The 22,999-nt window shown below is 32.9% G+C and overlaps 1 protein-coding gene across 4 annotated transcripts in view; it reads left to right on the top strand.

Annotated features, from left to right (window-relative positions):
- Positions 1 to 22,999, top strand: part of LOC108913097 (protein Tob1) — a 67,349-nt gene that overhangs the window by 19,228 nt on the left and 25,122 nt on the right. For 2 of the 4 annotated variants that reach the window (XM_018718566.2, XM_018718567.2), the window contains one exon: positions 16,715 to 16,755. The gene's annotated coding sequence lies outside the window, so the exon portion shown is untranslated. Of the gene's footprint in view, positions 1 to 9,248; positions 9,282 to 16,378; positions 16,624 to 16,714; positions 16,756 to 22,999 lie in introns of those variants that run through there. The other 2 variants (XM_018718568.2, XM_018718565.2) reach the window with 2 other exon arrangements.

The following is a 22,999-nucleotide window of genomic DNA, read 5'->3' as shown; positions in this document are numbered from 1 at the left end:
GTAACTTTGTTGTATGGACAGTAATTATAATCCAAGTTTTAACTTCATAATAAAAAAACCCTAGACGACTGAAAAATTTATTTGCACATTTAAAATTTTTAATTCCTTACCTGATTATTAAAAAAAGGTACATAGAGGTACTACAAAATACTTTGTACGCACAAATAACAAACATTAAATTTAATTTCGTAGAAATATGTTTTAAATAAAATAATGTTCATTTATGTAGTGTTCCTCTTCTTATTTTATATACAGGGTGGGCCATTAGTGTGAGAAAGTAAAATGACTCCCTTGTTACTCATAATACAGAAAAAAAGTTTATATAAATGTAATACAGAATCAAGAGATCTAAACTACAAAATTAATTTGATACATACAGGGCGATGAGTAAAAACGAGACACACCAATATTACGTTTTTTAAATGGAACACCCTGTATATTTTTAAACACATGGATTTCCGAGAAAATTCTGTATATGGCAATATAAACAGTTGATCATTATAGTGCTGGGTTGCCACGTTATGTACAAAATTCTTCGAATTTTGGAAAAGATAACCTCGAAGAAGTTGTATTAACTTTCAGCTACTAACACTTGGAACAAAGTAATTAGAGTTATAGGCAAATGTTAGACAAAGGCTCCTATATTAGCTAATATCGATATTTTGTACAGGGCATTTTTTATAATACGATCATTTTTAGAAAGTTTATACTTGATTTTCTAAAATTTTTCAAATGGAACACCCTGTATTTTATTGTTCTATTTTATTCACATATCAGTCCACTTCAACATTTATTAAGCATGTTCTATATCTAAAATTGTTAGTTTTTAAAATATAGCAACATTTCTGAAAAAACTTAATTTTTATTATTTTATAGAATACCACAAATAAATATTAACTAATAAAATTAACTCAAAATGGAATGATAAATTATGAACTAGTTGACACAATGTGTTTTTTCCAAAGCCATTTCGTGCGACCAAAAATAATAAAAATTAGTTTTTTCCAGAAATGCTGCTATATCTTAAAAACTAACAACTTTAGGTGCAGAATTAGGTGCTTAATAAAAGTTGAAGTGGGCTGATAGGTGAATAAATTAAAACAACAAAATACAAGGTGTTCCATTTGAAAAATTATAGAAAATCAAGTTTGAATTTTCTTAAAATGATCGTATTATAAAAAATGCCCTGTATAAAATATCTATATTAGCTATTATAGGAGTCTTTGCCTAACAATTGCCTATAACTCTGTCAAATATTTTTGCTCCAATTATTAGTTGTTGAAAGTTAATACAACTTCTTCGGGGTCATGTTTTTCCAAAATTCGAAGGATTTTCTACATAACTTGGCAATCCCGTACTAAAATGTTAAGCTGTTTATATTGCCATATGGATAATTTTCTCAGAAATCCATATGTTTAAAAATATACAGGGTGTTCCATTTAAAAAAATGTAATATTTGGCGTGTCCCGTTTTTACTCATCGCCCTGTGTGTTTCAAATTAATTTTGTCTTTTAGGCTTTTTTATTCTGTACAACTTTTATATAAGCTTTTTTTCTGTATTATGAATATCAAGGGAGTTATTTTACTTTCTTTTTAGAATTCTAAAAGTCAGCGTTTCCCAACAAGTTTTCTTCAAATATTCATAGTTATTTTAAATTTGACATTTGTTTCTACTCTTTTATGGAAAAAATAGCATTTTCTACATGGTATAATAAACTGTACGGTTTAAAATATACCGGTTGTTCCATATAAAAGTCCTCAGCCTCGTCTCGGCAACGGAAAGAGATATTTTGATTTTGAAAAAAATATATGAGAGAGAGCTCATCAATGGCTTCGTCAAGTGCAACTTGATTTTTTTCAGAGCAAATTGGAGATGCCGCTGAAGTCGAAAGAAGTTTTTCGTTGACAGGAACCTGTAACAAGGTTTATCCTTATTTATCAAATCTAAATAATTTTCATCAAATTACTATTTTTTCAAAAACTTAATACTTTCAGAGATATCTTGCTCTTCAGTCGGTGAGGCTCAAACTCAAGCGTATTAGCGTATTAGATTAGAGTGTCGAATTATTACCTAACACAGTGAAACAGTAATTATCCAAGTGAATTTAATAGTTTTTTAAGGAATAGTGAAATAAAAATATGTATTTCTGTAAAATATAGCAAGAGTTTTTAGACACCTTATTCTTTTTATCAGGTTGCACTCCTTGACGCACCCATCGTGAGCTCTATCATATGTTTTTTTTTCAAAATTAAAATATCTCTTCCCGTTGCCGAGATTCGACGCTGAGGATTTTTAAGTGGAACATCCGGTATATACTTATTTAAGGTTGACCCTGTACATGAACACGACAACTTTTGCTCGTCAGTCCACGTGGCGTGTTTATGAAAATTTCGAAAAAAATAAGCACTCACCGAGTACCAGGGCTGTTCGAGGGATATAATTAGACAAAGCGGTGACTAAAGTAAAAAATACTCCAAATCGGTTCGCCAAGCGCACCTACTGACGAAAACATTTCCACCAGCTTGGCGTATTTTTAGAAAAGTTCCGTACAAGTTACGGCATTCGACGCGTGTTTTATTACTGTTTCCAAATAAATTTCGATAAGGAAATTCGAGTTGGCACTGCCAAACGGTTTACGAGTTGTTTGTCGAGTAATTCGTGTGGAGAAAGTGCCACTATGTTTTTGATTATGTGTCCGCGTGGATGGCTCTGGACATATTTATGCCGCATCTTTTTAATGTATCACCCGGTCAGCTGTTACCGATATATCGGAGAATGTGTACCAGCCGCAAGTAAATGTTTTGCCAAAAGATACACAAAGACCCACCCAATATAAAATTATTTATATTTGAAAACCGTTATTGAAATACCTATCAGCTGATTCCACGTAATGTTTCGTTAAAATTAGAATGCGATGTACAGGGTGATTCTTAGCGTAATATACAAGGTGTCCCGATTTGCAATTGAAGGCGAAATTCACTTAATTCGTATGCAGATTTACCAACCAGTAGCGGAGTTACTCGAGAGTCCCGTCGCTAAAAAACCCAAAATTTCGGCGCTACTGACTGTTTTGAAAATTAGATAAGTATATTTAGTTCCTTAACACGATTTCTACACCATTTTATTCGAAACACAAGCCATTATGGAGTAATTATTCCTTTAAATATTCCCAAAAGTATTCGCTTCAGAAAAAAAAAACGTCAATAGTAGGTAAAAGCAAACATTGCTGTAAAAATTCATAATTATTTGAAGAATATCGAGACTGTGTGCTGTCCACATGAAACAGTTAAAATTATGCGGCAACATCTTTTTTGGACTTTCTTTCAGTGTACTAAAATTGTATTTCAAACATAAAATGTCTTTTATTTTGTAACAAATATTTTTTGAGATGGTTTAAATTTATTCAACTATACAATAAACTTCTCTTAAATTAAAAAAATAATAGTAACTAGAAACTGCTCATTTTTAAATAAATAAGATTAGAAATTAAGTTCACTTAGTCTGTTTTCAAAGGATTCAGTGGCTTCGGAGTTCTAGGTTTTTTATTAATACACCTTTCAAAGTCTCCGCACCTGGTTGACATATTTGTAGAATTATTAGGTCAAGTTTCATATACACTAAAAAAATTTTGCTCAAATTTCACTCAATTTTAAATAAATAAGATTAGAAATTAAGTTCACTTAGTCTATTTTCAAAGGATTTAGTGGCTTCGGAATTCTGGGTTTTTTATTAATACACCTTTCAAAGTCTCCGCCCCTGGTTGACATATTTGTAGAATTATTAGGTCAAATTTCATATACACTAACAAAATTTCACTCAAATTTCACTCAATTTTACTCAATAATGTATCAATTTCTGTCCATACTCGATTGAGTGAAATTTTCACTCTATTAGTAGGTATGAGTACAACTGAGTGAAACTATTGCATCAGAAATGAGTGAGTTTTACTCAAATCCNTTTTTCAAATGGAACACCCTGTATTTTATTGTTCTATTTTATTCACATATCGGTCCACTTCAACATTTATTAAGCATGTTCTATATCTAAAATTGTTAGTTTTTAAAATATAGCAACATTTCTGAAAAAACTTAATTTTTATTATTTTATAGAATACCACAAATAAATATTAACTAATAAAATTAACTCAAAATGGAATGATAAATTATGAACTAGTTGACACAATGTGTTTTTTCCAAAGCCATTTCGTGCGACCAAAAATAATAAAAATTAGTTTTTTCCAGAAATGCTGCTATATCTTAAAAACTAACAACTTTAGGTGCAGAATTAGGTGCTTAATAAAAGTTGAAGTGGGCTGATAGGTGAATAAATTAAAACAACAAAATACAAGGTGTTCCATTTGAAAAATTATAGAAAATCAAGTTTGAATTTTCTTAAAATGATCGTATTATAAAAAATGCCCTGTATAAAATATCTATATTAGCTATTATAGGAGTCTTTGCCTAACAATTGCCTATAACTCTGTCAAATATTTTTGCTCCAATTATTAGTTGTTGAAAGTTAATACAACTTCTTCGGGGTCATGTTTTTCCAAAATTCGAAGGATTTTCTACATAACTTGGCAATCCCGTACTAAAATGTTAAGCTGTTTATATTGCCATATGGATAATTTTCTCAGAAATCCATATGTTTAAAAATATACAGGGTGTTCCATTTAAAAAAATGTAATATTTGGCGTGTCCCGTTTTTACTCATCGCCCTGTGTGTTTCAAATTAATTTTGTCTTTTAGGCTTTTTTATTCTGTACAACTTTTATATAAGCTTTTTTTCTGTATTATGAATATCAAGGGAGTTATTTTACTTTCTTTTTAGAATTCTAAAAGTCAGCGTTTCCCAACAAGTTTTCTTCAAATATTCATAGTTATTTTAAATTTGACATTTGTTTCTACTCTTTTATGGAAAAAATAGCATTTTCTACATGGTATAATAAACTGTACGGTTTAAAATATACCGGTTGTTCCATATAAAAGTCCTCAGCCTCGTCTCGGCAACGGAAAGAGATATTTTGATTTTGAAAAAAATATATGAGAGAGAGCTCATCAATGGCTTCGTCAAGTGCAACTTGATTTTTTTCAGAGCAAATTGGAGATGCCGCTGAAGTCGAAAGAAGTTTTTCGTTGACAGGAACCTGTAACAAGGTTTATCCTTATTTATCAAATCTAAATAATTTTCATCAAATTACTATTTTTTCAAAAACTTAATACTTTCAGAGATATCTTGCTCTTCAGTCGGTGAGGCTCAAACTCAAGCGTATTAGCGTATTAGATTAGAGTGTCGAATTATTACCTAACACAGTGAAACAGTAATTATCCAAGTGAATTTAATAGTTTTTTAAGGAATAGTGAAATAAAAATATGTATTTCTGTAAAATATAGCAAGAGTTTTTAGACACCTTATTCTTTTTATCAGGTTGCACTCCTTGACGCACCCATCGTGAGCTCTATCATATGTTTTTTTTTCAAAATTAAAATATCTCTTCCCGTTGCCGAGATTCGACGCTGAGGATTTTTAAGTGGAACATCCGGTATATACTTATTTAAGGTTGACCCTGTACATGAACACGACAACTTTTGCTCGTCAGTCCACGTGGCGTGTTTATGAAAATTTCGAAAAAAATAAGCACTCACCGAGTACCAGGGCTGTTCGAGGGATATAATTAGACAAAGCGGTGACTAAAGTAAAAAATACTCCAAATCGGTTCGCCAAGCGCACCTACTGACGAAAACATTTCCACCAGCTTGGCGTATTTTTAGAAAAGTTCCGTACAAGTTACGGCATTCGACGCGTGTTTTATTACTGTTTCCAAATAAATTTCGATAAGGAAATTCGAGTTGGCACTGCCAAACGGTTTACGAGTTGTTTGTCGAGTAATTCGTGTGGAGAAAGTGCCACTATGTTTTTGATTATGTGTCCGCGTGGATGGCTCTGGACATATTTATGCCGCATCTTTTTAATGTATCACCCGGTCAGCTGTTACCGATATATCGGAGAATGTGTACCAGCCGCAAGTAAATGTTTTGCCAAAAGATACACAAAGACCCACCCAATATAAAATTATTTATATTTGAAAACCGTTATTGAAATACCTATCAGCTGATTCCACGTAATGTTTCGTTAAAATTAGAATGCGATGTACAGGGTGATTCTTAGCGTGATATACAGGGTGTCCCGATTTGCAATTGAAGGCGAAATTCACTTAATTCGTATGCAGATTTACCAACCAGTAGCGGAGTTACTCGAGAGTCCCGTCGCTAAAAAACCCAAAATTTCGGCGCTACTGACTGTTTTGAAAATTAGATAAGTATATTTAGTTCCTTAACACGATTTCTACACCATTTTATTCGAAACACAAGCCATTATGGAGTAATTATTCCTTTAAATATTCCCAAAAGTATTCGCTTCAGAAAAAAAAAACGTCAATAGTAGGTAAAAGCAAACATTGCTGTAAAAATTCATAATTATTTGAAGAATATCGAGACTGTGTGCTGTCCACATGAAACAGTTAAAATTATGCGGCAACATCTTTTTTGGACTTTCTTTCAGTGTACTAAAATTGTATTTCAAACATAAAATGTCTTTTATTTTGTAACAAATATTTTTTGAGATGGTTTAAATTTATTCAACTATACAATAAACTTCTCTTAAATTAAAAAAATAATAGTAACTAGAAACTGCTCATTTTTAAATAAATAAGATTAGAAATTAAGTTCACTTAGTCTGTTTTCAAAGGATTCAGTGGCTTCGGAGTTCTAGGTTTTTTATTAATACACCTTTCAAAGTCTCCGCACCTGGTTGACATATTTGTAGAATTATTAGGTCAAGTTTCATATACACTAAAAAAATTTTGCTCAAATTTCACTCAATTTTAAATAAATAAGATTAGAAATTAAGTTCACTTAGTCTATTTTCAAAGGATTTAGTGGCTTCGGAATTCTGGGTTTTTTATTAATACACCTTTCAAAGTCTCCGCCCCTGGTTGACATATTTGTAGAATTATTAGGTCAAATTTCATATACACTAACAAAATTTCACTCAAATTTCACTCAATTTTACTCAATAATGTATCAATTTCTGTCCATATTCGATTGAGTGAAATTTTCACTCTATTAGTAGGTATGAGTATAACTGAGTGAAACTATTGCATCAGAAATGAGTGAGTTTTACTTTTGACTCTATTCTGAGTATATAAAACCAATTTGGAGTTGACTTTTTCTCTAATATGATTTAAATTTAACTATTATTGAGTAATTTTTTGCTCAGACTTGGTTTATATTCTCTTTAAATTTTTATTTAAATGTCATTATATTAAAATCATAAATTACTAAGTTGCCACAGTGGTTTCTACGCAGATCTATTTTAGAGACAATATACATATTAGGTATAGATCAAAGGAATTGGTGAACTGATCGGACGGATAGATTGCCATAACCTATATTGTACGTTACAAATACGTATTTATACAGGGTGTTTCAGGATTATATGCAAAAATTTTAAATACGAATTGGGAATCGGAAAATAAGAAAAGAGTTCCTATGGACGTATGTCCGGAAACGATTCGTTAAGGAGTTACGGACGTTTAAAAATGGCGGTTCAAAATCGCGTTTTAAATTTTTTCTCAAATTTGAAAACGCAGAAATAAACCACCACATATGGGTCATCCATTAATCACGTGAGGTCCAAATAGGGGAGGTTTGTTACATATCACGTGTATATTTTCGCGCAACCATACCCGAGAATGCCTTGCTGTGAGCTGCGATATGACATCACGATAAGTAAAGCGCAATTGACGTGGTCGATCTTTGTAAGATCGTTCGTCGCCCCGCCCGTGCTGGCTGACAACCGCCGCTGTTTTTTTATGTTTTTCTATTGATTTTCAAAAAACAAATATTCTGAAAATATTGAAGTTTTTTTAATAGAAAAAATACACGTGATGTTAGATAGAGGGGGAGCGGCATAGCTTACAACCTCACCACGTATCACCAAGGGGGGAGGGAGGGTGTAAAAAAGTGGCCTAAAAACCTCACGTGATTAATGAACGACCCCATACCATGTACGAAATATTACTGCATTTACTGCAGCAGTGGATGTCGTTGTTGCAGCCACATAAGTCCATATATTCGTGTACTGGGTCACGTGCCTGATTAGCCAATAAAAACAAAGGACGCGTCTAACTGTTCGCTGTGCACAGCGGCGTAGCTCGCGTCGTAATAAATAATAATATAAGCTCCTAGATTTATTTTAGCGAGAGAACATTTGGATTCTTTAAATATTTTGTTGATTTTTAATATGATTAAATACATAAAATTTGATGTTTTCTGCAGCTCCGCAGCTCTCATGGTATTACCGTCACTGCCTTGTATAATTCTCTTTTTATTGAGATTTACTCTTTCGTTGAGATATTTACCTGAGATTAATGGTAGATACCTACATTTTGTCACAAGTCAAGAGATGAAACTAGGTAATCAAACAAACTAATTGAACATCACTTCGTTAGAAAGCTTTCGGTGATAGTTAATTTGTTCATCAATTTCATCAGTACCTATTTTTACCTAACCTTACATATTTCAGTCATCAAATAATATTTTTAATTACAATTCCGGTAATACGGTACTTTTGATGTATTATAAGCCAAATAATCAACAAAATAAAAATTTCCATATTTACGATAACTAAACCATTTGATATTCAACAAGTAGTCTAAACATCAACTGTTACTTTTAAGACGAAACACCAACATCATATATTTTTTTATTTCCTTCTTCTTATGTTTAGTTTTTCCGAAGCCTGCTATGTATTATAAATTTCGAAATTTTTATAAAATAAAATATAGATTAGCCAAAAATAAATCCATTCATTAGTCTTAACGTTGGATTACCAAGGGCTAACACCTGATGTGCTATTGTTTATTGACGTCACTGCCCGTGGTATTGTTAATATCTAATTGTAAATATATAACTGAAGTAGGTGTGAGCATTGTTGTTAGTTTAACTGAATAATTTCGGCAACTATTTCACTTTCTCTATCACCTTTTGTAAAAAATAAAGAGTGGTTTTCTGAAATTGCAGTTTTTCGTTCATATATTTATAAATGCATGATCCGATTTTGCAGAACTTTTTATATGCGTCTACATTCAAATACCATAACAGCAAAAAAGTAAATCGAATAAAAGTCGAGTTATGAAGCTGTCAACACTAAAGGACTCCTTTATGGTGAGCTTCATGTTACAACTGGAAATTCTGTCGTTTCTTCCGGAAATCGAAAGGTACGTCTTAATCTAAAAACAGGAAACTCCCAAGCAGCATTAGGCCCTAATTGGGTTATTGTGTCAATGTAGTTGATGGGGAAACTATAATATACCCTTTACCTAACAACTACTTATCCCTCTCATACGTTTAAAAATATATATTTAATCTTTTTATTCCGCACAACAGTGACTTCTTACAAATTATATAGAAGGAAATTGGCAAATCCTTTTTTTCTGGTCTAACACACTTAACAGTGATTGATACTGTCATTTATTAAGTTTAATGTAAAATAAGTCACCTGTCAGTTTTTACGGGTGCCGATATTACGCGTTTAAGACACTTATAAGGTATTGTGGTAATTGCCGGTTGATCAACTGGACCAGTCGAAATCTGGACGTGTCATTTTTTTCAGCACTAACGAGCCGACACTGCAGACGGATGGGGCAACTAATTTTTTACTCTACTTCCTCCGGCTAACAAGTGCGCTCGGGCCCGCTGCCCCACGAAACTATCGTTAATTTGGCGTCAAATTGGATTATTATTGCCGTCGTCGAATTAAATGTCGATTACTTTCCAAACGGTTTCTTTCACAGATTATTTAAATCGGTTGACAAATCCGTTACGTAAGCGTTATTGTTCGAAATTATAGGATATTGATTGTTGCTTTCTAAACAATGGCGGTAGGCCATCCCGTCGGTTATACAACAGCGAAGCAATTTTGTTTGATAACTCAACCATTTCATTGGTTATACACGGTGTATGGTGTGCGCATACGTTAAAAGCTTTCCACTGGATCCCAGACAAAGAATAGCAGCATATCGATTCAGGAATAATAATTACTGGAGTGGTAGTCTCTGTTGTGAGATTATGGACACATCTATGTCTGAACCAACTCTCGCGATGGTATCCAAGGTTTCATTTCCACAAGCCATTCGAGATTCGAATAGAGGATCAGAGCAAATGGGAGCAAAAGTGTGGTATCTTGGTATAGTTTACGGCTCCAGAATGATCAGGGGGAAGATGCAGTCTGGGGAAGTTTCCTACTGCATTTCAACAGAAATTTAATGGTGATAACGCGATAATGGTGTATCTAGCAGAGAATATACGTAAAGATTACAAACATAGACTCTTATACATATTCTCTGACAGTCAAGCAGCAATTAAGACTTTAGACACACATGAGGTAAGTTCAAAACTTATGTGGGAATATTTACAAATGCTGATTGAACTGGCTACCACTAATACAGTTAGATTGTGTTGGGTGCCAGGACACAAAGGCACTGACGGAAATGAGAAAGCGGGTAAACTTGCTAGGAAGGAATTCGAAACAGATTTCATTGGTCCGGAGCCCTACTGTCCCTCTGGGCAAACGGACTGAGTTAGAACATAGAAAAGCCATGCTAAATAACTTATGGAGAGTCGTTTGCAGATAAGAACGAATGAGTTGTTGAGTTTGAATAATACTTTGGAATTCAAGGAGCTGAGAAAAGTGACAAGTAACCTTTTGAACGTTGTTAAAAGAACAAAGCTACTTGCTGAAAAGGTTTAAAAATGCGACGTCTGATAGAAGAAGATCCCAATCAAAACTGGATAACCACCTGTATAATTTGATAAAGCAAAAAGACAACTCCTTCTGTAACCTCCCAGAGCCTTTAAAATCTCCATAAATTTAATCTGCAGAATGGTCCAAGTCCAAAATCCTTCTCTTACATTGCCTTACTTTAGCTTCAAATTTTATTATTCTTTCAAAAACTAATTCAATAAATCGAAGCTATTTTCCACAGATTTTGGAAATTCCAACCAGTTTGAAGCGTTGGGGTATTTTATGGATTCTATCGACACATTCGAAAGTATGTGCAATATATTCGTTAAAGTTCACAAGGTTCATTTCCACAGATCGTAATTCGTAACTTTTCTACATTCGTAAATAGAAATGGCAAAAGGAGATATTTGTCATATGCTTATATTTCACATCTGTACATCGTCTGTAAGATATAGATTTTGGCCAAATAATCTGCAACCATTTGACATATTTATGTTTAATGCTATCATGTGGAGCCGGTTTTAAACTTTGTATGACTTGCCAAAGCTTTAGCGCTCTTTTCATATCGTCACATAAACCTTTGTATCCTACTTAAACTTCTGTTTCTTTTAAAATTGATTTAAAATAGCCGTCAAAATGTCAAAACTTGATGACAAAACTCTATAAATAAAGCTATATTTAAATAAACAAATTATTATTTCTCATCGGGTATGTCTTAGATCCATGAACATTGTATGTTTTTTCTAAAAAGTGTTCATAAAGCTATTTGCAGGTATTACTTCCTCTTTTATTGCATTTTATATTTTAAAAACAATCGAAATATTTTAAATACTATTCAGGACTACCAACAGTTTGAAATTATCTCACTGACAGTTACGAAAAGTGGATGTGCTTATCGAACTAGACAAAATGTTTTGTTAAAAAAAACGTACTGTTTTCTAAACGTGATTTATTTATCATTATTATTACCGTACCTGAGCACCTGGCTCTACGTGTGCATAAAACGAATAAACACAAATCACTGTTTAAAACACGTTTTACATAATACAGCAACAGTTTAGAATCAGTTTAGACAAACAATTTTCCATCGTCGCTTCAGATGCAACGAATCATGAATGAAGAGCTTCAAAAAAAATTAGACAATCCAAAAACCAAAATTTAAGAATGGATCGAATACGTAAACGCTTTATTCTCGGTTCTTTTTGATTGCGAATTACTTTGCAGCGATGAGGGCGTCGCGCTCCATTTACTCTGTCTTGTGTCACGAATTTTATTTTGAAAAATTACCGATGATTGCGAGTTCTTTGCGGTCTCTGCGTTACCGATATAATCGGCCCATCTTCACTTCAATGATTCTGTGAGATTTGCATTTCACCAATTAAAGTTTTGATGGTTTTTGCGAAATGCATCGCCCATATATTGCACCCAGACGCGGAAGCTGCGTTTTTTGTAACCATAGATACTTTCGCTAACTTCTACTGAGAACTATTAACACTAAATAGGTACTATGCTAGCTAAAAACTTTAGATTTAAAAACTAGTAAGTGTGCAAACTGCTAAACATGTATCTGTAACTTTCTCTAATTCCAATCGAATTTAATATATCAGACAGCATTTCTTTTCTACCATTGAAAAAACACCAAAGCAGTCGCTGAATAACTAAGTTATTAAACATAAATCTATGATTTGGTGAGTGCTCGTTAACATCTTTACTTAGTTTTTAATGACTGTATCGACTCTGGCCCTCACACAGTCAATATTTAATCATTGTTGTCTACCAGTTTTAATTCATTCATCAGTTCTTGTCAATGATATCATTATTGGATTCTGGAAATAAATTACTTTTAATCTTAATCAACAACCAAAATATCATCGGCAAACAAGATACGCCCACAATAACAATGAAACTACATCAGTATATTGACAGTTCGTCAATATTTATCCTCCTATGATTGTTAATAGTGACAAATCATTGAAATGTTTTGGTTATCTGAATACTTTCCTTGAAAAATTGCCACTTTTAGTTCAAATATGATTAGATTATTGGTTTCTTGTTCTAAATTTATAAATCCCAAATCTGTACTTGTACTTATTATGGTAAATTTAACGAATTTTCAGACAAATGAGACCTAAGGTCAGGTCAAACACGTGCCTGCCTCTCATGCTTCAAAAGACCTCCCGAAATCATATAAAACTTGACGCTTTTGTAGATCGCTTATAAATATCACATCTCAGGTATCAAAATGGCCTCGGTAAATTATACCAAAGGAAAAAAGAAGTTTTGCAGGACACTCCTCTTCGTTTTTTAATTTAAGGAATCTCGTATCTCTTTTCTTTCCGCAACGTGCTTAAACACAATGAGGAAGCGTCGACAGTCAAAGAAATTTGCCGCAGCTCCCGCTGTTATTGGCTGTAAAGGAATTATTTCGCAGTCGACCCTCCAAAATTCATTCTTTGATATTTATTCAAGCTGTAAGAGCTTATAAAGGCCCAAGTAAGCGGTCTAAAACGAGGTCGCAGGATCGATAGTAATGCGCTGCCAACGCCCCGTTACCGGAGCCACCAACAACACATACAGGGCGCTTGAAAAAGACAGGGCACTGCCCAACGTCATCTTAAACCTTACTTAAACATTTTTCTTCTAGAGCTTTACGAGTGCGAAACAACAGAACGTCAAAAAATTTCAGTTCGTAGACCGTTTTTATGTAGAAATATTTTTTTACCCTCAGTTACAAATATACCCAACCAACGGAATGTTTTTTTTAGTCTGCTATATTCCATCTGCATAATTTTATTTATTACCAATTAGTACCTGCTTAAGACATATAAGCAAATGTTTATAAAAGCTACGTTTATATCAAGCAATAATTAAATGGAGAATAAAAGTCATAGCAATAAAAACTATTAGTATTATTACTAAACTAAACAAAGAACTTTTTTGAATTTTGAAAAAATATAGAAAAATAATAGCAAGAGTAATTATTATAGTAGTATAGTATTATTAGATGCTGATGGTAATGATGATGATGATCATATGAAATTTACCTTTGCAAACTATATAAGACATATCGTCTATATCCATCTCTATCTATCTTTTTGACAAAGTAGAAGTTCTTGTCCATTTGTTCTAATTATAGAATTTTTTCTCTTCCAATATTAATATTTTCTACAGCTATGTCCTGTTTCTTTTCTCATCAGTTTCTTATAAATAAACATTTTCTCCATTTATATACATTAACTTTTTGACAGGTTCGAGAAATACTTTAACTGAAGCATTGTAAAAGAAGTTCTCAGCTGTCCAATTGGCAACTTGGAAAATGTTACTAAAACCCTCACAAAGAAGTTCATTTATATAAAACCAAAAGGCCTCACACTAGATTGAAACAGAGTGCGGTAATTTTTTCTGATACTGTTGTATACAAACTAAGTGCTTGTATTAAATATTGAGAAGAATAGGTATTTTAAAATAAATTGCAAGTCACGGTATCAAAACTGTTTGGAGATAAACACACTTTTTATCTTGCAGGCGAACCTCATGTTGAGAAGCATTTTAGAACGGTGAACTTTGGTTTATTTTTCCAATAAATACTCTTCTATGAGATTGGGGAATTTAACATTTAGTACTACGAATAGGTGTAATATGAAGTTAAATTTGATCATGAGTTTGTTCAGCCGTTCTTCGTTTCTGTGAAAAATTTGCTCAGGAATTGTTTTTATTTAACTTAATTTTAGATTTCTCGAAAGCAATTTTTCCATTTCTAAATATTTGCAGACGATAATTGACCGTAATAATGTTTAAACAATAAGATTGGAAACAATGTCTCCACCATAATTAATGAACAACTAATAAAAATCTTCAAAGTGAATTCATTGTTTATTAAAAAAATTGTTTCTGTGTACATATAATAAACTTCAGTAGTTAAAAGTTCAGAGTGTCTCCAGGCGTATTTGTATAGCCATGTTTGTAATGATATTTAAAACTTATAAATAAAGTTTGACATTTTCGTGCGAAATCAGTGGCGTCACTATGAAATTAAAAAGTATTAAACCGTGCTAAATATATTAAAATAGGCTTACTAGTGTTTCACTTTCTTGCAAATGAAAGATAAACCTGTATCATTAAAATGGCTCAAAAGCCATTATATAAGCCAAATAATATATAATAATATATATTTTGGTTTACCAGGTATTATAACATTCGTTAAAGCATTCCTCTACAAATATCTACATTTTTTCACTTAAGTCTAACTGTATAATACTCTCAGTTTTTTTTACATTATACATTTCACGACTAATATATGATTTCCGAATAATGACCACTTAGATTCATACTAAAATTGTTTATTATCGGAATATTGTACTCTGAAAAGTAAAATTAAGTCGTATAATAAAAATATCCAGTACAGTCACTGTAAGAGTTCTTTTTTGCTTTCAATATGTCTTTTACACTAACAGGAACTACAGTTCAGCATAATAAAGTTATACATATGTGCATTTATTTATCTGACAGGCATAGCTCGAACAAGACATTTTAACATTTCTTTTAGATATAGCAGTCCATATGAATGCCTAAAGATGCAGTAAACGAAACAGTGACAAATTCTAGTTGATTATAACAGTTTTATTGACTAATGATATTGTGAGAAACCACTACTCCACGGGCTATATGCCTTGACGAGCATTGAATTACACCCGCAATATCTAATAAATAGCTAAGATCATCCGTCAGAAGAGTCACCAGACATAGATCGATTTCGAACTTATTAGGTCTCATACGATGAGACAACGGACGAATCACAGCTATTTGGATGTCTACCTACAGATATGTTTTCAGTATGGGTGAGATATAACCTATAAAGCATATGGCACAGCTTTAAATGTCATTGATAAGGTTACAACTCACTCAACGTCTAGTTAATTAGTAACACGTTTTTTTAAGTTATCATCTGCAGCCATTCCATTCATAAATATAGATAGGATCAGGTAAATAACTATTCTTCTTGGCAGGAACCTTTATTTATTACCTGAGACGTGACGGCTATCCGTTTTTAGGCGTGTCAAAAAAATACCGTCCACTTCCTCCTACGAAAAATACAATTTTAAACTGTTTAGTACAATCTAGTTGTAAATATAGACGCAAATGACGAATTTTTTAAAGCCAGTCCCAGACGATACTTTGCATATGTCACTAAAGAGACGACAACACGTTCGGACGGTTGGGTAAACATGCAATTACTAAAACCTCTGGTGACTACATAATTTCTGTCATAAATATAATAGAATGTGGAGATATTTGACATGCGCAGCTTCTGTAATAAATATATTCTACCAAATTTAATCGAAATCGAATTACTTTAGTAGAATCTGCCGAGCACTGAAGTGTTCCGCTTTAACAAGATTCCAAAATCACCTTAATTATATGTGTCCAAATATTGAAAAAACAATGGATGTCGTGCGTATTGTATTAAAATTTTTGCGCTGTTGAAAAATTTCCCGGTGATCCTCGGTATAAAAATACAAATTCCAAAATACCTCAGCCTGCATAATATAAAGATAAGTCGACGCGGTGCGTCAAGCATTTGCGTATGTCGGTCTGTGCGTGACGTTGTGCCCTATTACGACTTTAGAATAGCCTGTACGTAGCAGCTTTAGTTCCACGCTGCTGTGGCTGTGATAGAAGACTGCTAACTACCTGTAGATCACCAGAAAGTAGAGACAAACCACAAAACAGTTGTAGTGAAATAAAACTAGTGTGATATTAAAAGTAATAATAATAAGTAACAATAAATAAAGCAGTACCTTATACAGAGTGTTTCAGTAAGTTCACCAACAAAAAATCCAGTCGGCTTTTTAATTTTACTTTTATGATAACTGTTATATTTATTTTTAACTTTTTTTATCTTTTCAGATTTTATATTGGCTATAAGGAACTCACAAGAACTGAACAAAGTAAGTTATATCTACAAATTTTCTTTAGTTTAAATAACATCGAAGTGAATTACTTTTAGAAATATTATCTTCCCTTTATATACACAATTCTAATTTTCTTTGAATGATGATGAAAAAGAAATGAATAAGTTGACACATCTTATCATTTATTTGTAATAGTCTGGTCGTAATCTCAAGATTAAAAAGTACATCTACAATAAAAATGCTGCAAAATACTGTGTGCTGAAAAGTTATTAGTGACTTACATACTAGTGAAATATAAAACATCGACGATTATTTAAACCTTTTCTTTCTAACCATTTACGAGTATATTTTTGTATAATATTTACCTTATATTTAAATGCAATACTAAGACGGGCTTTTACGTTTTTATCGTTTGTGGTTTTCTAGGAATATACTATAGAATAATAAAAATATTTTATGTGGAAACCACAAGGAAAACATAAAAATTAAAACCTATCGAGAGACTGAAGTTGCATTCTTAACAGTAGACAAATAGAAACTTAGTAATATTCAGACTTACCTATATATGTTTGTATAAATTAACTAATTCATTATTTATTTTATTTACATTGGTAGTTTAAGGATGATTTATAAGAAATAAACTGGTACAAATTTATAAGAGAGGATTCTCTTAAGCTGACAGTTTTATAAATGAAAGACAATTGCTAGCAGTGACTAGATTTAATATATGTTACTCATTTTGTGGGTGAAAATTTATGATATTCATAAATTGGAGAGAGGTTTTCTTCGAAGAACAATGTCTAGAGTGGCATTTTTTCCATAAAGTGAGATAAATAGAAAATATACGTGACAAAAAGGGCCGAATAAGTTGATTTAAGAGCGGAGAAAACTCAATATAGGACTAAATTGGTGTGAGGTAGGATTCCTAGCTATTTCGGCGTGACTGAAAGTTTCTTTTTTATTTTGATTAACTTGTCACTTCTTTCCTCCCTCAGGGCATCCGCGAAATCGTGCGAATATTACGGAGAGTATGGGGAATTCCCTACCATCACAGACGCTGGTAAATTAGACCTTTTTTTAGGAAAGCCTCGGGTGAATTGGAAAATTTGTTTACTGCACTTTAATTCGCATTGGTCTGCACGTAACTACACTTTAACGATTTATTTGAATACTAAAATTCCGCCAAAGGCCTTCTGAGGATAATTAAATCACAACTTAAGTATGGTTTACTAATCGTCCGTTGAGATTCTGGCGTGCATAATAATTTGGTCCGCCCACTGAAATTTCATAACCTCAATTTAGCCCGAGCGACTCATCTTTCGCTCGTCACAGCCGTCTATTTTTAATTCTGTTTATTCGAAAGTATCCAGGCGAATAATGAAGTCCGAAAGACTAAAACGCGACGTATATCTTATCCGGATTGTTGCCAATGTTTTGTTTACACGGCTTCCTATGATTTAAGTGTACTCCAAGAGGAAAAGTTGGCCTGGACGGTGTTTTTCTGTAAAACCTCGTGGATAACGGCACGTATTTGTAGGTATTTCGACAACGTAGCCTTAATGTTGCAGCATCTCGGTTCGGTTCGGTGTATTTCCATGTTTTTATCGTGTGCCTTACACAACACAAAACTCCGTTCAAGTTGACAGGACCTCATATATTTGTTCAAGGCATAAATTTACTTCCTAAAAGAACAATATATATTTTCTTAATCAGGACATGGGAATTTTATGATCGAATCTGAAGCATAGGCGTAGCTACGGTGGGGCAAACTTGGGCGCTTCCCCCTGGTCCATTAATAAACAAAAATATTTAAAAAATTCAGTTTGTTGTCAATAGTGGGAAAATTAGAGGCCAAATTTCAAGAAAAACACCAAATTTTCTCAATTGTCGACGTTTCGTCACTTGTCGTGAGATCCTCAGGACACTATAAAATTTAATAATTTCAAAATTACATCACAATTTATAAATAACAAACTTAACGTTATTTATAAATTGTGATGTAATTTTGAAATTATTAAATTTTATAGTGTCCTGAGGATGTCACGATAAGTGACGAAACGTCGACAATTGTGAAAAAATTTGGTGTTTTTCTTGAAATTTGGCCTCTAATTTTCCCACTATTGACAACAAACTGAATAAAAATAAGGCTACCAATATCATTTATTAAAAAAAATTGTCGAGCCGGTAAAAATGAATTATTTAAAAACCTCCAACTGACGAATATCTTTAAAAAATAAAAAATAATTTTAATTTATTCAGTTGGGAAACATGGTAATTTTAAGTATGTGCTTTATTGGTCACATCCCCCGACAAATATAAATTACTTTGTATTTTTCAAAGGCTGAACTAAAGGAAATAGAACTAACTGCATTAGTTGAAGAAACGCAATTGCACGTGTACCTATAGTCTTTCCGAAGTCAGTTGAATATGCAAAAAACGTCTGGTAATAAAATTTAATGAGTTTCATAGACGTCCATAAAAAAAAATTCTGCTAAAGGTAAAAAATTATAATAATTTGTATATAATATGGAGAAAATTTCCATTATATGTTCATTTGGCCAACAACATATTTTAATTATTTATGTCCTCAAACAATTTTATTATATTGATGGTAAATTTCGTTTTGTTCCGTTTCAAAAGGTCTCCAAAATGCCATGTATATTAGTAAACAAAATATTCATCTTATTTCTCCCTTTCGCAATTGTAATATGAATGATTGATAGAAGGTATCTATAATAAATTAAAATTACCTGAATCGCACCAAATTCTGCATTGCTGCACTGCACTGCTGGGCAATTTATCAACCACTTGTCATCTGCCGTGATTTATTGCCCAGTAGCCTAATGCAACTGTGATCGTTTGCCTTTGCCCGCGCTCGTATTCTTCAACTGAGCGTATACATTTCTAACGCCTCCACGTTTAGTTCGACCAGACCTATATATGGGTATGGCTAAATAATTATGGGAACAAGTTTTTCAAATATTTCAATGCCGAGTTGCTGCGTCAGCGACCGAACCTGGTACATACTATCAATCTGTTGAAAGGTTCTTTGGCACCTTAGAGTAAAAACTTGGTTACGGTCGACAATGACAGAAAATCCCTTGTCGGTCTTTGTATGATGAGTGTGCATAGAAAGGCCATTTTGGAAGCAAAAAATAAATTTGAAAAAGAAGTTTTGTCAAGGTTTAGCAAGAACCCCCGAAGACTAGTGCTGAAATAATATTTCGATTGATTCCAATAGCAATGCAACCAATTTGGGAATTACTCTGAAAGGGGAATTACTGCAGTTGCGTCATATGTTTAAACTCATCGCAGAACTGACGACAAACAAAAGGGAACGCTAATAACAAATACGATTTTACGATTATAAACACGATTCTGTTAAAAGTAAACGACCAGGAACTAGTGGATTACATAAGAACAATTAATTGTTTGTGTATTTTTTTCAATGATTCGCAGAAAAGTTTGTTTAATTCATCATTACGATGTACCTTAGCAAACAGGAATTAAAAGAATTGCTGAGGTAGAAACGTTTTACGTACAATTTGTACCAATACCTACAGCCGAAATTTTTATCGGTATTTACGACTGCGGTTAACTCCTATTGTTAAAAAATTTATGTAAACTTTACATGCATGGTCATCAGTTAGTAACCTTGACACACGCTCGTAAAACTAATTGAAATTTCTGTAACACTATGGCTGGGTAGAATTTAATGAAGTGTAAACAAATACATAATTGAATTAACCAACTTCAGCAAAAAAAAAGGGGAATGAAATGAAAATATTGCGAGGGATAGAATAAACAGGTAACGAATCATACCCACTTATAACCTTTATTATACATTTAAACCCCTTGAAATTGTTTTTGTTCCACAAAGGATTAGTCCACTGTTATCTATAGGTAATATTATTGCGGTTAGCATACACTGTGTAAGTTTACACATTCTTTCTGTCAGTGTCGAACACTATAGATTAAATAGATATAACAGCGTGTTATCAAGTTCTGCTATTTGAAATATATCGCACACTCAAACATAAATAGATTGTGCTTTAGAAATAGTAAAGTGTTTACGTACACAATTTGTAAGTTGTATCAGGTATTATCAGAAATAAATAACTGATTCACGACATTTCTTATACTCTCTTATTGGCCAGAACTGCAGTCGATTTGCGACTCTAATAATTATGATGTTGTTGAACAGAAACAGTGAAAAAGCCTTGACCAGATACATTTTAACTGTACTCTTAGTAAGAAGATTATGAAGAGTGTAGTTCAGTGCAGTTGGTTCAAAAATTAATATTATAGGTGAATAGTAATTAGTAATTACTACAAGTTTGGACATGACAGAACCATAAAAAAACAGATTATAATAGTTCTTACTACAACACCATTAACCTAGATGTATAAGAATAGACCCCTCACTATTTCAAAGCCAGACAGTTGCTACACCTGAAAATGTGGATTATCGATTTTCGCTCTTTTGAGTGGAAGAACCGACAGGTATGGTCTTTCCGAAATCAGTTGAACATATAAAAAGCGCCTAGCAATAAAATTTAATGACTTTCATAGGCGTCTCTAAAAAACTTTTCTGTTAAAGGTAAAAAATTATAATAACTTATATACAGTGTAGGAAAGTACCGATGGTCTATCAGAAGTTACGTGAGAGCGATAAAGTAAGCCATAGAAATCCATGTGATAGACAAGGATGGCTATAATGAAGGCGTCTAATAGTCAACGCCCATTTCGCCCTTCCACAAATAAGAAGTGGATCTTATTTGTGGAAGGGCGAAATGGGCGATGACTATTAGACGCCTTCATATTAGCCATCCTTGTCTATCACATGGAATTCTATGGCTTACTTTATCGCTCTCACGTAACTTCTGATAGACCATCGGTACTTTCCTACACTGTATAATGTGTAGAAAATTTCTATTATATGTTCATTTGGCTAACAACATATTTGAATTATTTATATGTTCTCAAACAATTTTATTATATTGATGGTAAATTTCGTTTTGTTCCGTTGCAAAAGGTCTCCAAATTGCCATGTTGTAATAATATTAGTAAACAAAATATCCCTCTTATTTCTCCCTTTCGCAATTGTTAATATGAATGATTAATAGAAGATATCTATAATAAATTAAAATTACGTGAATCACACCAAATTTCGCATTGCTGCATTGCACTGCTGGGCAATTTGTCAACCACTTGTCAACAGTTGAGATTTATTGCCCAGTGGCCCATGCAGCAGTGTTTGTTTTCCTTTGCCCGCGCTCGCATTCTTCAACTGGACTTATACATTTCTACCACCACCACGTTTAGTTCGACCAGATCTGTATATGGGTATGGCTAAATAAATAAGGGAACAAGTTTTTCAAATATTTCAATGCCGAGTTGCTGCGTCAGCGACCGGTTCTTCAATTGATATCGGAAAGACTATACAAATCCTCAACTCATACACTCATTTTCAGATGAAAGCATGATATTCAGAATATTTTTGGTGAATTCTGTACCACTCATCAAATGACTAAGCAGCGTGTATTTAATTTCACGTTATTAATCTGAAAAGAGATAGTACATGATAAAACACTTATTTTATTAGACTTGCGTAGCATGATGATTATTCTGACATCCACATTGTTTCAAAGTTAACGTGATCGTGTTATTTCTATTGCACCATATTTCAATCACTGATGCCCATCTAGAAGTGTAGAATGATTTCTTGAAAATTTTTAACTTCGTTTGTATGCCCTTAAAACTGTCGATATCAAAATTGTGAACGCACACAAATTAAATGGTTGATATAAGACCCCATACACCAATTTAACGCTAAAATTCGCAATGCATAAACCAGAAACAGCCCAATTAAATGCTCAACTCGACATCGACAACTGCATAATTGGAGGAAGTTGTGCCATTTTAGTTTGATGTAATAGAGCGAGGTTGAATTGGTGCCATCAGAAGCGAAGATAGGAGTCCGAATGGCCTTTTTGCCAGCTGTTCATAAGCGTGCTACGGGGTCAAATTAGGGCGGTTCAAATTACAAGAAATGCTTAGAAGAGCAGTTGTCTGGTTTATTGTTATTTACAATGGTATAGTAAAATATTAATGATTTTTTTTATATTTTATTTTTTAATTCCAAATAGCCTTGCAATAAAATTCTTTTAAGTGATTCACTGAGTACGGTAATACAGAACAAAGAAGATAAAAGTAATCATTTGACTCACGGATAATAAAGTTTTATACAAAGACTAACTAGCTCAATCGTTTTATTATT

This window comes from Anoplophora glabripennis, unplaced genomic scaffold (genome assembly GCF_000390285.2).
Source record: "Anoplophora glabripennis isolate ALB-LARVAE unplaced genomic scaffold, Agla_2.0 scaffold542, whole genome shotgun sequence".
In the NCBI taxonomy this organism is placed as follows: domain Eukaryota; kingdom Metazoa; phylum Arthropoda; class Insecta; order Coleoptera; family Cerambycidae; genus Anoplophora; species Anoplophora glabripennis.
The sequence above is the reverse complement of the archived record's forward strand: the minus strand, read 5'-3'. Positions and strand labels throughout refer to the sequence as shown.